The following is a 12,506-nucleotide window of genomic DNA, read 5'->3' as shown; positions in this document are numbered from 1 at the left end:
CATCTCAACTCTGAATTAAAAAAATAAATTCTAATTGTTAGTGCATTCCTATGTCATCTATCTTCTTTAAATTAATCTGAACAGTGAACCCGACTGACCTGTAGATTTCTTTTTTAAAATTAGTAAGCATGGTATGCTAATTTTTTTTTACATGTTGCTGTACGAAAAAGTTAGCATAGCACCCTTCGGAAAATACCTCTCTAGGGGGAGAGAGCAGTTGGCAGACAAATTTAGAAGGCACTCGTTATTTGTGTAAAATACGGTGCTTAAAATATATGGGTGTTTGGTTTTTATTTTTCAAGCGAATATTTGACTTTAAGAGGCATGTACAGGCTCTGAAAAGAAGAACTTAAAAGAAATTATACAAATACTCTAATGCAGTTTTTTGATTTTACAGATGAGGATAATATGACTCATAGTGTCAGAGATACAACATTACTGATATTTGATATTATTTACACTTGGCTCTCATGGAATGGTGTTTAAGAGCTATGGCTGCTAATGAAAAGGTCAGCAGTTCGAATCCACCAGGTGCTCCTTTGAAACCCTATGGGGCAGTTCTACTCTGACCTATAGGCTTGCCATGAGTTGAAGTTAACTCCATGGCAATGGGTTCCCCCACCCCCCCCCCAGTGCTTCTCTAAATGCTTATTATGTGTAATATGATTTAATTATTTTAACAACCTGTGAAACAAGTATCATCACTCCATTTCACAGCCAAGGAAATAGATAAAATAGCTTTCCAAGTCAAACAGCTTATTTATGGCAGAAAGAAATTGAGACTCTTAAGCATTTAATTGCTATGTTCTTCTACCTTCTTCAGAACTCCCTCTTTATACCTAGACAGTGACAGAGCCAGACAGATCTAGGCCAGGCCTTCTAAAGATCTGATTCATTGTTCTTTCCACTGCTGTTTAGTAACTTGTCTGCTATCCCTACTACGGTCATTTGTTTTTGACATAATAATTATTCTTTAGGGTATCTTCTCTTTATTGTCCTACCAAGATAAAAATTTAATCGTGCAATAACCTAGTTTGCTTTATGTATATGTCTATACATGTGTTAGTGTGTCTTTTTCACTTTGTGTGTTAGTTATTTTCCATTAGTCCAGCATGTATCTCTCTTACTCTTTTAGTGAGGTTAAACAGATGCATTTTTCCTTCCATTACCAAAAAGTATCTTTAAAATGTTATTTAGTCATGCCAGTGAAAAATTTCACTTTTAAAACACTTTCTGAGATTCTCCTTTGGACAGTTTCGTTAAGGATTGTAGCTTTGTTATTTATGATGACAATAGAAACAGTATATATTGTGCATCGGGTCTTGCTCCTCTATTTCATGGGTCAGGTGTTCTTTAATAATGCTTTGCTAAAGCAACACACAAAGTCATCCTGGCCTGAGTGCCAAAGTGTGCTAATGTTAAAAGATGTAGTTTTTTTTTTTTTTCTCCCTCTTAAACACAGCTGAAGCAGGCTCCTCTAATGAATCCATATAGGTCCACTGATTTTGGAATTCAGTTTCTATATATTTATAATTTTTCTGTTGAACAGAGAGCTGACTAACTCATAAGGAAGACAGAAACCTGTATAATTTTTTTTTTTTTTTTTTTTAGGGAAGTCAAGTCTTAATTGACTTTATTAGTTTTAAGCAATCAGTGTCAAAGTCTCAGTGGCTTAGGGCAATACAAGTTTATTTCTTGCTTAAACAATATTTTATTCTGGTAGCTATGCCATAACCTAAGGCTTTGTAGTGTTTCTTGAGTCTCTTCCATCTGGCTAGACAAAAAGTAAAGCTAAAGTGGGAGAAAGATCATATGGGATATTAGGAGACAGGCCTGGAAGGAACATGCATCATTTCTAGATATGTTTCACTGGTCAGTCCTCTCATACTGCCCAACCTAGATGCAAGGGTAGGGGATGCTGAGAAATGCTGGCTTCATAGCAGAGGAAAGGGAACTGGATAACACTCAGCCGGTCCTAGACAGAACTCGATATTCCAACAGTCATTCCGCAGCCAACAAAAGCAGGATGTGTTTATAGACTCACCATGATCATGTGACAGCCTTCTACTCCCTGGCTGTATCTCAGAAAAGGATTAGAATGAATAATGCCGTAATTAATTTTCTGAAACCATTGACTCCCAGTATCAGATTATAATAAATACTTATAATATATATTTAAGGAGCCTTGGTGGCAAAATGGAAACCCTGGTGGCATAGTGGTTAAGTGCTACAGCTGCTAACTGAAGGGTCAGCAGTTCAAATCCACCAGGCGCTTCTTGGAAACTCTATGGGGCAGTTCTACTCTGTGCTATAGGGTCGCTATGAGTCGGAATCGACTTGACGGCACTGGGTTTGTTTTGTTTTTGGTTTTGGTGGCAAAATGGTTAAGTGCTCAGCTGCTAACCTAAAGATTGGCAGTTCAAATCCACCATCCACTCTGCAACAGAAAAGATCTGGCGATACGCTCGCATAAAGATTATAGCCCAGGGAACCCTTTGGGGCCATTCTAATCATATTATTCTTACTCTTCTTTGCCTATTTTTAATTTACAAGGTATAAACGTGAAAAAGCAGAAGAGAACTGTTGAAGTCCATCAAGAATATGGTAGCTTGTTATATTAGTTATTTATTTGGGGGAAAAAAACTGCCTTAAAATGTTTAGGGTAAAAGATGAATAAAATATGTGTAAACTAAAGGCTAACATGAATTTTTGTATTTGGTCTCAGTAAAGCAATACTAGACACATGAAAACACATAGTATATAAAGTAATTGAGGATAATAATATCTAGTGGTTAAGTGCTACAGGTGCGAACCAAAGGGTTGGCAGTTCAAATCTGCCAGCCTCTCCTTGGAAACTCTATGGGGCAGTTCTACTCTGTCCTATAGGGTCGCTATGAGTCGGGATCGACTCGATGGCACTGGGTTACTGGGGTAGGTGAGATGCAAGTAAGCAGTTGACCTAAAGTTCTTATTCACCAGGATGAGGCATTTCATGTGTCATTTTTGGTCATGGAGAGAAGTCAGAAATTGCTGAAATTCTGCTACCTTTTGGCCTTTTCCTTAAATCTGGAAAAGCAATTTCAAGCCTTTTACCTACTGAATAGAAATCTTACCGCCTCCCATATTCAGTGTTGAATGGAGATCTCATACCCTTACATAGTTTGTTGGAAATAGTACCCTTGTCTTATCCTGATAATTGTTTTTTAGCCTTTTAACAAGAAATAGTTGGGGTGCAGATAATTTTTTAGGAACATGATAACTATTTAGAACAACAATCTTGATAGATGTCCAAGGCACAGATACTGGTCCTGTTATTCGGATTGCAGTATGTTTTTCAAATGTGGTCCATCATATGCTTCTGAATCATGGGTCTGTTGTTAAAAATGCAGAGTCCTGGGCCTTATCCCAAACCCATGCTTATTAAGTGAAATGTGGCACTTGAAGTATATTAACAAGCATCCCTGAAAACCACTTCGCTTTGTGTACATTTTCACTGAAGAAGAAAATCAATAATTGATTTAGAAATATTTAATTTTTTCTCTAATATTTGAAAGATCTATGTTCATAGAGGCCTTTTAAGTTGATGGTTTTAAAATAAGTTCAAAGCTCATAAGTCAAAAGGCATGTAGTTTACTATAAAGCATAATGAATCTCTCTACCAAGTAACTGAAATAAATACTCTGTTCAACATAATGCTAATTGTGTTAGCAGAGAGAACATCTAAGATCTGACACGTTCATTAGGGTTTAGCACTCAACCTATTAATCACCACAGTGGGGTCACTGGGTAAGATGGAGTATGTTCAGAGTCCTGGCCTGTGATGTCAGGGTTGGAGTCTCTTGTAGTAATTAGTTGGCGTCTGGGCCTTAGTAGCAAGGTATTATCTTCCCTTCTGATGTCTGAATTAAAAACGAAACTAATAAAAGATATGCAGCAAGGATGGAAAAGAATGCAAATTATGTTTATCCCTTACTTAATCCTTAGAATAATAGTATTACATTATAGCAGCCCATCTGGCAGGCCATATGGTCTTTGGAAGTTGTGGTGAATTTCAGCAAATAGGTCAAGCAGAGTGGTCGTTCCATTAATAAACTATTACGTGGCAGTGCAAAACATATTCCAGTTTAGATTTTCTACATCGGTTAGATGGATATAGGAATTTATTTTATGAACAGTGATTGCGTAGGATTATCTTTTATTGCACTGTTTGTTACTCTACTGAATGATAATCTGAAAATGGTTAGCTACAAAATCACTGAATACAGAATTTGGTTGCTAGTCTCAGTATGAGTAATTCACAGTTTTTTTTTTTTTTGTAATATCTCTTCCTACTTGGAAGAATCAGCCATTCTGGAGAGTAGAGTTGGCTTTATCTCCATGGTAACTTATTCTTCTATTTTATGTGAGCAGTGACTGCCAATTGTGCTAAATTGAAGGTGATGGTTTTATGACGGACACTTTACACAGAGGACCAAGCATTAGGCCACTGATCTTATCTTACTGGGTGCCAAGGAGCTAAAGGGTTTAGTCATAGGAGATCGGTGGCTGTAATACACAACATAATGTACGATGGGTATCTCTCTATTCTTTTTTAAGTTTAAATGATTTCACCGTTTTATTCTGCTTTGTGCTTTAAATGTTTTTCAGAATGAGGGGGATATTTACAATAATCTGTGTAGTACTGTATTTTAGCAGCAATTAAAAAAGAAGCAGCAGCTCATTCCATTCCTGCGTTTCAGATACCTGGGCTTTCATCTTAACTTTAGAAAAATCATAAAGTACCAGGTACACTTGGACAGGCTGTGAAAGCAGGCTGTACATGTTTTATACTTTTGTCATGTTAGAATTTTTTCTTCCCTTTTTATGAACATAGATATTGTTAACGTTTTCCTAGGAAAATAAAGTTCATTGTGGCAGAAACTGTTATGCTCTCCATACATCCATGTGCTCCTCTATGTTTCCCAGCTTTCCTACAGTTAGGCTGAGGCCAGTTGACTAGTTCTGGCCAAGGAAATAAATATGAACGGAATGCCATGTAGAGCCTCCTGACCAAGATAGCGTATATCTTCCATTTCCCTCTTTCCTGTTATGACAACGTTGTTGCATCAGACATGGGTACAAGGATGTCCTTGGCCCATTTCCAACTTTGAATGTGTAAGAAATAAGTGTTTACTAAGCTTTGGACTCCTGGTGGTACAGCGGTTAAGAGCTCAGCTGCTAACCAAAAGGTCCTCAGCTCGAATCCACTAGTTGTTCCTTGGAAACTCTGTGGGGCAGTTCTACTCTGTCCTATAAGGTCACTAGGAGTTGGAACCCACTGGAAGGCAACAGGTTTTAAGCTGCAATTTGTTATGCAAAAGAACCTAGCCTTTACTACTCAATGCAAACATGAAGGCTTAAATTATTGTGCAATTACAATATAAGTTTGTAAATTATAATTGGGGACTAGAACAGACTGTAGAATGGTCTTTGTTGACTTAGCTTATATTTTGCATGAGAATGTTTGTCTATGTGCTGCTTTGTCAGATCTCTATCAGAGAAGAGGAAGCATCCAGGATGTCAAATGAAAAAAAGAGTTGTAAGCGGATAACCCAAAACCAAAACCAAACCCACTGCCATCGAGTTGATTCCAACTCATAGCGACCCTGTAAACAGATAACTGTACTGCCAATTTTTATGGGAATAAAACTAAGTGGCAGGCACTTCAAAGCAGAAAAGTAGGGATCAGATCATGCCCATGGAGCTTTCAATGATTAAACTTCTCTTTGTCTCTCCCAAAACAGGGATAGAAGGAGGCAGGGATCAAGGGCAGATCTCAAGTCTGCTCAGGCCTTAAACTGTTCTAGGAGATACGTTCCCTACCAAAAAAACAAAGAAACAAACTCATTGCTGTTGAGTCTATTCCGACTCATAGTGACCCTACAGGACAAAACAGAACTGCTCCATAGAGTGTCCAAGGCATGGTTGGTAGATTTGATCTACCCAACTTTTGGTTAGCTCACCACAGCTCTTAACTACTGCGCCACCAGTGCACAGGGCTGATAATCCAGTGCTAGTAATATAGGATTGGTGCTAACTGTTATTTTCAGTAGAAAATTTAGGAAACTTTTTTCAAATCCTTCCTATGTGTGCATTAGACGGTGAATCTTTCACTTAACTGATTTATAAAACTAACCTTTTTTATTATTTAATGAATATCTTCCCTGATTTTGGCTTAAAATTGTCTTGAATATATCATTACATATTTTTTTGCAAGTATGTTTTGGTTGCAAATGATAGAAACCGGTGCAGTGGTTAAGAGCTCGGCTGCTAAGCAAAAGAACAGCAGTTCAAATCCACCATCTGCTCCTTGGAAACCCTATGGGGCAGTTCCACTCTGTCCCGTAGGGTCGCTATGAGTTGGAATCGACTCAATGGCAACGAGTTTGGTTCCTTTGGTTTTAAGGTCTAAAGAGAAATGGTCATGTATATAAGTCAGAGGAGAAGCATAGGTTCCAGAGTCTTCCAGGTCGGCCAGCACCACTGAGTGATTCTATTTGTCATGTTGCTTCTCTCTCTCCCCTCTCCTTTGCTTCTTCCTGAAGTGTAGCTTTGTTTATTTATTTTGGTATTCTCCCCCAGCACAGGGAAGATGGTTACCAGCATCTCAGTGTCATATTTCAATATCAGATTTTACACTAGAGAGACTGCCCTCTCCCACGCCCCCATACCCTAAGTTATAATTTGACAAATTCTAGGGAAGAATGCCAGGGCCTGGTCAGCTTTGGATGTGCCCCAGCGTGTGTAAATGAATGAATGGCTAACACTGGCAGGCAGCCTAAGGAGAACTATATATTTGAGATAGTAAAGTAGTTTTCTAAAAGAAGACTGTTCCCAGAGGAAGGAAGATTTGTGAAGAGATAAAACAATAAATATTCACTACTCTACTTTTTTTAAATAGACTAATATATTGCAGTAAATTCTCATTATTTGCAGTAGTTATGTATTATAAAGTTACCGAGAATACTCAGTTAGTGAATATAGAGCCACTGTTCCTAGAGGAAATACAGGGTTAGGTTCTTGTGAACCTCTGGTAACAATATTTTTGTCAACCAATCAATACATAGCCTTGTTTTATGTGTGTTTTTGCTTAAAGACATTTTATTTAATATGTACTGTTGGTTCATTACCATTGAACTCATGGCCAACACCACTATAATTCATGTTTGAATGAAACTTATCTAAGTATTTTTCTCAGTAAAGCATATCACAACCCATTTGCACCTAGGAACACCAGATAGCACTTCAACACTATGCTTGAGAGACATTTTAAAGGAAAAAATCACCAACAAACAGCCCCAAAATGAGAAAAACATGGCACTAAACCTACTATAAAAGGACACTTGTTTATAGTATGAGAGCTGAAACAAGATGGGAGAATTTTGCCTTGCTCAACTTCAGCTGGGAACATGTACATTGGGTAATTCAAATTTTTCACTGTTCTGCTCATTGTCTGTGAATGACCACAAAAGCACGGCGTATTGATTTTGGGGTCACAAATAAATTTTAGCAAGTGGGCAAATTTTCTGCAGATAATGAGAATTGACTATATTTTCCAAGAATAAAGATGTGATGTGTTGGTTTTTGCTAATCATTCATGGGGAACATTTGCATTTTGATAATTTCTCTGTAGTTAGATAAATGTCAAAATGCATATACTGTATTTAGGAATTCTGTTGCCTAATGGGATATAATACTTAATACCCACCCAGAGAAGTCAATTATATGAGTTGGCCCCTAGGGTGAAACTTAGACATGGAAAGTTCTGGGTTCTCATGAAGGTTTATTAATGGCTTAATATTCAATTGAGAGGCAGAAGAGCATTTCAATTAAAATCATGAGCTCTAGAATAACAGACATGAAATGTGGATTTTGCCACTTGGTTGTTTGGGGTACCTATATGACCTCTGGGCCTTAGTTTCCTCATCTTTAAAATCATAAAAAGTAATATTTACTGCTCAGAATTGTAATTAGGAATGAACTATTACAATATATACACAGTACTAGGTTTGATGGCCAGGTGTTCAGTTCAGGGTTGTTGTTGCCATTGTTCTCAATACTTGTCATTATGGGATGAAACCACTGATTAGCAACAGGAAGATAGTAAATATGATTACAACTATCTGTGCCAGTAAGGTTTGGGAAACAAAGGTAAAGCAAAAGATAAATAGGTTAATAGACAATTCTAAAAGAAATTGAATAACCTCATTCATGTTTGTTATGGTGTTTCCCTTTTCCCATCTACAATTGGGGCAGTAGAGTGGACATTGGTCATTCTTGTGGACTGTTTTATACCTTTGAAAATCTTTCCAAATTCATTCGAAGTGAATACAAGTTGGTACAGGTACTTTGGAAGACAGTCTGACAGTTTCTTACAAAGCTAAACATAGGTTTACCACATGATCCAACAGTCGTGCTTCTAGATATTTACCCAAATGAGTTGAAAATGTATGTCCACACAAAAACCTGTACATGAATGTTTATAGTAGCTTTATTTATAATTGCCCTAAATTTAAAGCAAACAAAATATACTTCAATAGGTGAATGGATTAAAAAAAAAAAAAGGGGGGGTACATCCATACAACAGGAAATTATTCAGTGATAAAAAGAAATAAGCAATCAATTGAGGAAAACACGTGGAAGAAATTAAATGCATACTGCTAAATGAAAGAAGCAAGTCTTAAAAAGCTACATACTGTATGGTTCCAACTATATGACATTCTGGAAAAGGCAAAACTATAGAGATAAAAAAAAATCACTGCTTGCCTGGGAATGGGGCAGGGCAATGAACAGATTGAGTGCAGGGGAATTTTAAGGTGCATACAATTCTGTATGATGTTATAATGATATATATAAATATATATATTATATATGTCTATAATATGCAAAACCAAACCCAGTGCTGTCGAGTCGATTCCGGCCCATAGCGACCCCACAGGACAGAGTAGAAATGCACTATAGAGTTTCCGAGGAGCGCCTGGCAGCTTCAAACTGTTGACCCTTTGGTTAGCAGCCATAGCACTTAACCACTACGCCACCAGGGTTTCCATCTCTCTCTATATATAGTCCATATATATAAAATGGAAACCCTGGTGGCGTAGTGATTAAGTCCTATGGCTGCAAACCAAAAGGGTCAGCAGTTCAAATCCACCAGATGCTCCCTGGAAACTCTATGGGGCAGTTCTGCTCTGTCCTATAGGGTTGCTATGAGTCGGATTTGACTTGATGGCAACAGATTTGGTTGGTTGGCTTGATATATGTAATATAAATGATATTAAGCATTTTTCAAAACCTGTAAGACTGGACAACACAGTGTGAATCCTAATGCAAACTGTGGACTTTAGTTAATGGTGATGTATCAGTATTAGTTCATCTGTTATAACAAATGTATCACAGGGATAGTGATGTTAGTAATAGGAGAAACACCATGCTGAGGGGAGAGGAAATACATGAGAAAGCTCAATACTTTCTGCACAGTTTTTCTGTAAACCTAAAACTGCTATAAAAGCAGTCTATTTAAGAAAAAAAAAATCATAAGTGACTGATAGGAATTGTTTCTTTGAGATGAACTTGGAAGACTAGGATGAAACATTAATCAAGGGAAAGGAAGTCTTTGAGGAAGAGGAAACAGCAAGTGTTAAAGCTCTTAAGTGGGAAGAGTTATGGAGAGTGTCTAGTAGCCTAAAGGACATGAATGTGATGGAAGCACATACACAAGGTGGAGGGAGGTATACTTGATGGCCTAAAACCTACTGGAAAGGTTCATGGTCTCCATATTGTGCGTCCACACAGACCCAAGAGGCTCAGAACATAGGCAGCTAGATACCAAAATCACAACTCTGAGTATTCTCATATTCTTTGATGTATTTTAGGAGCACATTCATAGTCTAGAATATGTTAAAATACCTATGGACTTTCTCTGATAGAATTGCTATATTTCTGATATTATATAAAAAGATTTGAAATTACCCAGCTTTTTTTTAATTAGAGTTGTTTTATCTGTTACTTTTCAAAATTAGATAAGCCTACAAAACCACAAAGCTAATTTACGTTAGCATGTATATAGATAAGCATTGGTTGTCATTCAGAATTTTACTGAAATTCTTCCTAAAGGAATACAAGTTTCTCAAACTATCTTTTAAAGTAATAATAATAATATAATAAAAATAACAACAATGCTTAGAATCTTTCTAGTTGCTAGGAGGGCATTCAGTGTAAAGTTCGATTCCACTGTGGAAGCTTTGATGGATTCTTCAATACCGGTACTGGACTACTGCTCCACAGCCTTGAATTATTCAGACTATGATGTGCTCCGCTTACTCTGGGTGTGTTTGTTGATTATAGAATTCCATCGGTTGATGTTGTTCTTTGGCCTCACATCTCATGCAATCAAGGCTTAGATTAGGGATTCATGTGAGGGACCAAATAGAAGCAACCTACGGATTTTCTCAGCACCCCAGGAAGGAGTGTGCATTCTTAGAAGGGCTAAACGGAATAAAACCAGTCAATAAAGCTCTGATTGCACCAGATTTATCTGTTTTTCTCAGATGATTAGTAAAAAGCATCATTGTTAGAATAACCTATAAATAAGAATATGAGTGAAATCTAGACCGTGAACAACGGGGAACACAAGTAGAAGCATTATGTGTGTGCAGGTGGTTTTAAGTTTCTTTTAATTTTTTGCAAACTTCTGCCAGGTAATTCAAAATCTGTGTCTGTGACTTACATTAATATAGAAGTATAATAGCCATCAATAACCAAAATATTTAAAGTATCCTATTTTTTTTATTAGTCTTATTAGTTAGGAGAAAAAAAATCATACAATAAGCTCAAAGTATTTGGATTTTTATCTCAGCTGGTGTAAGCTACTGTGATATTGCTGGGAAGATGAAATGGTATGTGCTGTGGAAATGAGAGTTGTGAAATGCATGCAGCACAAATAAAAGACCATTTCTTATTTGACTTTTGGGCAAGAACTGAGCTACAGAAACTGTTGTTGAAACAGAGATCTTTCTCAGCGTAGCAGATTTCTATAATCCTCCAAAGAGTGGACGTGGATCTCTAGAGACTGAGAAACTTTTCAAAGCCTCCTTCTATTTTTTGTCGCTTGTTGTCTGGGACAAACTTTTTTTTTTTTTCCCCCTCCATCAGAAATATGCAAAGGGTTGAATTTTAATAACCTCATTTAGAGTGTCCTTGAACACTCAGAGGTTGTCATCAACCTTCCAAATGCCTCTTGGGCATGAGGAATGTTTCACGATTAGCTTAAAATATCTGTAAAATATCTATGTAGAATTAATTTGGCATTTTCAGATAAAGAAAAACAAATTTAATGAGATGACTTAGATAAAATGAACTATAAGCCTTTCTTACGAACACTGTTCCACATGAGAAATGAAATTAAGTGCTTTTATGCTGTGGCAAAAATATTACTTAGAGGTGCTCCTTAAATCAAAATGATGTGTTGTAAAAGCTGGATAGAACTTTCCAAAGGCAGTATAACCTCTGCTACTTAAAATTAGCTTCCATTTTAGTTCAAATATAACTGAACTAGAAGCTTGAGACAATTCATGAGTGCTTGTGAGACTACTTTCTCTAACAAAATAGTCTGGCCCTTGTATACAATAAACATTTCAAAATATGCATGTGGGAGGAAAAGGTAAAAGGTTTTTATTCACTTTCTATTTTAAGCTTCTATTTGTAACCTCCTGTTTTGCCCCTTTGACTTTATTCTCTTAGGTTTAATGAATGAGATAGCAATTAATGTTGAATAATGATTAGATATAGATTTTCTATAGTTACATGTGAAGAAGAAAAGTTGAAAATATAAATGCCTTTTTCACCATTTTAAGTGTCCATTCTCACTTGGGAGGTCAGTAGTAGTGGCCAGAAAAGTACATCTCAAAAAGAATCTGACTTTCTTATTTTTTTTTTTTTGTTACGTTAGCTGATTCATATAAAGTCGATTAAATTAGCTAAAACCTTGATTATTAGCACTACCTTCAATGATACCTGTTACACACACCTGTTGCCCTAGAGTTGATTCCGACTCATAGCGACCATTCAATGATACTTGTTGTACTCATGACCTGTCAACTGTAACTATTCATTTCTTATGATGTTTTATGAGAGATATTCCTTTCCCACTGGCAATCTGTTTCACTTATTCCTTAGTAATGCATAATCGTTCTTTTTTTTTTTTTTAATTGTGCTTTACTTGAAGGTTTATAGCTCAAGTTAGTTTCTCATTCCAAAATTTGTATGCGTATTGTTTTTTTGACATTGGTTGCAACCCCAGCTATGTGACAGCACTCTCCCACTCTCCATGCCAGGTACACTGTGATTATTTGTCCAGTTTCTGTCCCTTCCTGCTTTCTCATCTTGCTTTTGGGCGGGAGTTGCCCATTTGGTCTCATATATTTGATTGAAGTAGGAAACACGTTCCTCACACATATTATTGTTTGTTC

At 36.8% G+C, this 12,506-nt stretch overlaps 1 protein-coding gene across 37 annotated transcripts in view; it reads left to right on the top strand.

Annotated features, from left to right (window-relative positions):
• Positions 1–12,506, top strand: part of SLC16A7 (solute carrier family 16 member 7) — a 220,207-nt gene that overhangs the window by 124,241 nt on the left and 83,460 nt on the right. The gene's annotated exons all lie outside the window — the stretch shown is intronic.

The sequence above is a fragment of the Loxodonta africana genome, chromosome 4, assembly GCF_030014295.1.
Source record: "Loxodonta africana isolate mLoxAfr1 chromosome 4, mLoxAfr1.hap2, whole genome shotgun sequence".
NCBI classification, from domain to species: domain Eukaryota; kingdom Metazoa; phylum Chordata; class Mammalia; order Proboscidea; family Elephantidae; genus Loxodonta; species Loxodonta africana.
The sequence above is the reverse complement of the archived record's forward strand: the minus strand, read 5'-3'. Positions and strand labels throughout refer to the sequence as shown.